Source organism: Carya illinoinensis, chromosome 16 (assembly GCF_018687715.1).
Source record: "Carya illinoinensis cultivar Pawnee chromosome 16, C.illinoinensisPawnee_v1, whole genome shotgun sequence".
Lineage (NCBI taxonomy): Eukaryota > Viridiplantae > Streptophyta > Magnoliopsida > Fagales > Juglandaceae > Carya > Carya illinoinensis.
Window position 1 is genome coordinate 10,247,318 of NC_056767.1, and position 5,412 is coordinate 10,252,729.

A 5,412-nucleotide genomic window follows, 5' to 3' on the forward strand; every position below is an offset into this window, starting at 1 on the left:
ATTATTACCTACAAATTATATAATTTATTACTATTTACAAAATTTTTATTTTATCTCATGCTCCAAATCAGCTCTAAAGCTTTCACTGGTTGTGTTTGCCATTATTATATAATCTCCAACCTCATCTGATCGAGTCAAAGTCAAGAACCATGTGAGACTAATTTATCAACATAATTAATCATTATATATATAGCATCTTAATCTACAAAATGAGTATTTTAATTTAAACATGAATTGCGAGAAGACAACGAAAGTGGGCCATAGCCAGCAACATAATACCGATATTGGTTTAGGCCGTGGTTTTCTCAGTACAAAGAAAAAACGAATATTGTTAAATTTCTTTATTTATACGCTTAAATACTTTCGTAATGTGAGATATAATTTTAAAGGGAGTAAGTTTTGTGCATTTTTTTTATATAAATTATAGATTTTTTTTTTTTTTTAAGTGGGTGCACGAGACGTTTTAAATATGACCATTTCTCTAAATTATTCTTATTTTGATTTTTTTGTTAATATTTATAATAAATCTTATGAAAAATAATGTATGATAGTCTGATACAAATGGATGGCCAGCAAGTGAAAATTGGAAGTGAAGCTGATGATCAGAGAGCTTCTCACAATCAAAGCTAAGAAACCTCCCCAGAAAAGCTGGTTACTGTCTTGAGATACATTAATGGATTTCAATCTACCAAGTCTAAACACAATCATAGCAGGATTATTCTCCATAATAATCCTTTCCTACTTCATCCAAAAGAGGTTTGGAGCTTCTAAGAGCAGAAAACCACCCGAAGCTGCCGGCGGATGGCCTCTGATTGGCCACCTCCATCTGTTAGGAGGGAAATCCCAGCTCCCCCATATTGTTTTGGGATCCTTAGCAGATAAATATGGATCAGTTTTCTCCATCCGGATTGGAGTGCATTCAGCTTTGGTGATAAGTAGTTGGGAACTGGCTAAAGAGTGCTTCACCACCAACGATGTTGCCCTAGCATCTCGTCCAAAACTAGCTGGTGCAAAGTACTTGGGCTACGACTATGTCATGATCGGATTCAGCCCCTATGGCTCTTACTGGCGTGAAATGCGCAAGATAATCTCCCTGGAGCTGCTCTCGAACCGCCGGATCGAGTTACTTAAGGATGTCCGAGCATCAGAGATGGAGACTTCCTTGAAAGAGCTGTACAAGGTTTGGACAGAGAAGAAGGATGGATCGGACGGCGGCGGCGGTGGAGTTTCGGTGGAGATGAAGCAGTGGTTTGGGGACTTGGCTCTCAATGTGGTGCTTAGGATGGTTGCTGGAAAACGGTACGTTGGTGCTGCTGCTACAGCAGACAAGGAAGGTCGGCGATGCCAGAAGGCGTTCAGGGAATTCTTTCACCTGATGGGGCAGTTTTTGGTCGGGGATGCTATTCCTTATCTTGGGTGGACATGTGAAGGCCATGAAGAAAACAGCAAAGGAGATGGATTGTATGGCTACAGAGTGGTTGGAGGAGCACCGGAAGAACAGGGTTTCAGGTGAATCTAAACAGCAGCAGGATTTCATGGATATAATGTTGTCAGTTCTTGAGGGTGCTGACCTTGGTGATTTTGATGCTGACACCGTCAATAAATCCACTTGTTTGGTACGTGTTTCTCAATTTATGAAAATTATTACTTGCACAAATAGCCTTCAAATAGGTTATCATCATTCAAACAATTTAAACAAAATCAGATCAAGGACTGGAAAAGACTACGCGTGAGTCAGTATTTCGAGACACCATTAAAGTGAGTCTCTCAATGATTAAAAATTATTAGTGTTTTGGTTTCTTATAACTATATATAATAGGTATGGAAAATGCTTACCGCTAAATTTTTTTTTTAGGTTTTTTTTTTCTTACTTATTAAGAAATTATTATTTAATAATATTATATATTTTTTAAATTTTTAAAAATATAAAAAAATGATGTAAAAAAAAAAATAGCCTAGCAGGAACCAGCGGTAGGCGTAACTGTTTCCAATGGGTATTACGCAAGTGGTGTGCTTATAAACTTGTACTGTTATTAATAAAACTTCATGTGCACAAAGAGCCAGGCAAACAGTTTAATTCTATACATCGAATAGAGATATCTCTCATTATCTAACTAATTGAATAGTCGGAGAGACATAATCGCATCATGTGGGTCCTCTAACATTTAGGTGTCATTTGGATAGTGGGTTGAAATGAAAGTCATATCAAATATTTATTAACGTCATGTTTCATACACATTTGAGACCCCAGTTTAACAACTTAGGTTTGGGCCTTCCTACTTGTACAATTAAGCAAAAAATGGAGGCTCGGGCTAGCTCTGTGGGAGTCAGGGGGATTCTGATGTTTAAATTAAATAATCTCCTTATAGTTAGTGCTAGAGTATTTGAGCTTAGAGAGCTTTCTTGGACTTAGGTGGGGATTTACATACCTGGTGGTAGGGGTGAAAACCGACCCGTTCGGCACGGTTATTAGGTAAAACTGCCGCCGACCAATAAGAGGGAAAATGGTGGATGGATTGACCGTAACCGATCGACGGGGAGGAGAACAGCCGGTCGTATCGACTCCAGCGGTTCTCTGGCAGTTCACAGTCGGTTCTCGTTTCCCCTCCGGCGACGTCGTTCGTCTGAGAGAGTTGCAGAGGAGAGAGAGAGAGGGGGTTAGAAACGCAGAAATGTAGAAGAATAAAGGAAGAAGACGACTGTAATATCGAAACGGCGCCGTTTGGTTTAATACCAGACGATGCCGTTCTAATTTTTTTTCCTCACCTTATAGACAAAATGACGCCGTTTGGTTTAATAACAAACGGCGTCGTTTAATCTGTGTGTAAAACACAAACGTAGGATTAAAACGACGCTGTTTCACTTAAACTTGAGTGGAATAACGTCGTTTCATATTGATAAAATTTAAAAAAAAAATATTATTACATCGGCTGGTTCAGCAGTTTGAGCCGGCCTTAAACCGTGACCAAACCGACGATAGGCGGTTTTGCTAAAACTTTGCCACCCGCCGACCGGTTCCTTGGTGGTTTTGGCTGGTTCTACCCTCCGGCGGCCGATCTGAGTCGATCATAGCCGGTTTCACGATTTCTTGTACACCCCTACCTGGTGGTGTGATCCCAGGTACCCGTGAGCCGTAGCGTGTTGGTGCCTCGGACGTGGTGGACGATCTCTCACCTTGTAAACATGGTCGTGTCGCCCCATACTCGGGTTGTACTACTAACCTCCTAGCTTTTGGTTAGGCGACATGTGGGCCATACCGGATCGTGGCCACCCAAATGAGTTTGTACCCCTTCTTGTTATGGCATGTTAATTTCGCTAGTCATTAAATGCAGCGGACCTCTCCACTGACACGCTTTTGGTCATCTGGAGGTGGTAATGGCCACTTCTAACATTGGGGGCTGGGCTTGTTGGCCATTAAATGTCCTAGGCCTTCTTACTCGGAACTCCCACACTCAGTGTACATAACTTTTCCGTGGCCATTGGTGCCATCCGCCAGGCCCAGCCCTTTCTACTCTTTATCCCGATTCTTCTATTGAGGGTTGGTTTAGCTCATGGGTTGGGTATTCGAAGAAGGGTCAAGGGGTCCCCAAGAGAAAGGTCCTTGGGCCGGGTTGGGCCTCTTTTTGGTCTTATCACGCAGGCACTTTGGGAGGGAAAAATTCCTTATAATATTATTATTATTTTGAGATTTAAAAAAGTTAAATTATTTATTATATTTTGTGTTGAAATTTAAAAAAATTATAATGATGATATGAAACATTTTCACTTTCCAAATAGGGCCTTAATACTATTTGCAGGATTTTGGTCAACCCCATATGAATATTTTAAGTTTGTCTATCTCGCTCTGCATGGGACCATTCAATTGAACCAAGAAACTAGAAAGAATTCCACTTGCCAATTATATCTATGTTAATTAGCTAGGTTTAACATGTCTAGAGTATAGGTTGACATTTGATATACTACCAATAATTGGTAATTATGCACAAGTACTGACGCAATCGCGCCATATTTTAGAACATGATATCAGGAGGGACAGACACAACCATGGTTTCTCTAACATGGACACTCTCTCTATTATTGAACAATCGTCATGCCTTAATAAAAGCTCAAGAGGAACTTGACATGCATGTGGGCCGAGGAAGACTAGTCAATGAAGGAGATATCAGCAAGTTGTTCTACCTCCAAGCCATTGTCAAAGAGGCACTAAGACTATACCCACCTGGACCTCTCTCAGGACCACGAGAAGCTGCAGAAGACTGCACCATTGGTGGCTTCCATGTTGCAAAAGGCACACGAGTAGTGTTCAATCTGTGGAAAATCCAGACGGACCCTAAAATATGGTCTGAGCCATTAGAGTTCAAGCCAGAGAGATTCCTCACCACCCACAAGGATGTTGATGTCAGGGGTCAGAATTTTGAGCTCATCCCCTTTGGCAGCGGTAGGAGAGCTTGCCCTGGTATCTCTTTCGGCCTTCAGATGCTGCACCTGACTCTTGCAAGTTTGCTTCATGCCTTTGAGATTTCCACCCCATCAAATGCTACTGTTGATATGTCAGCTACCTTTGGACTTTCAAACATCAAAACCACACCACTTGATGTTGTCCTCAAACCTCGCTTGTCACCTAATCTTTATATGTGAATGTTTAGCATAAATGCTAGCATCCGTACAGGATTTGCTATTTGTTTATCAATCACACCGACTCATGCATGTGGTGCGATAGCTGGTGCATTTAAACCACATTATAAATCAGTGTGAGGAATCAAGAAGTAGATAAATCATGGATGAAGAACAATATTTCTAATAAAAACTAGTAATATTAGAGTTCGGCTTGGATTCAATTCTAGTTGAAATTGAATCCGTTGAATTTGCTTGAATGCCCTGTATTATATTTTGATTTAGTCAATGATATATATATATTTATATAAATATAATTCTGTGGCACTCAGCTTAATGCTAGCATTGTTCTACCGATTATAGATCCAGTCAACCAGGAACTGAAGTTTAGCGTTTCGAATATATTTTTCAGTCTCTGGCCTCTAACAAGGAATTACAATGGCATGCAGGTTTTGTTTTGTTTTTGTTTTTTAATTAATTTAGCATATTACATCGGACATATTACACCATAGCAATTGCAAATATCCTTTGCTGATCTCAAGCCTCTTAACATATACACCATAGACAACTCGAGACAATCAAATTAAACAACATGATATATTGTCCAAAGGATGAGAAAACTCCAAAGATGGACATTGTGCATGGTTTAAAAAAAGTTGTTGGAACGAGTACAGAAGTGCCTCGCATTTCAAACCGGCTCACATGCATGGATGGGATGCGCTCTCCTCTCAAGCAAGCCTCTAAGTTCTTGTTTAGTTATTAGATGATATGAGATATTTTCAATAATAGTGAGATTTT

The 5,412-nt window shown here is 40.1% G+C and overlaps 1 pseudogene; it reads left to right on the forward strand.

Moving 5' to 3' along the window:
- The first annotated feature begins 459 nt into the window (after nt 1-459).
- On the forward strand, nt 460-4,874 carry LOC122298545 (annotated as a pseudogene).
- The last annotated feature ends 538 nt before the right edge of the window (nt 4,875-5,412 follow it).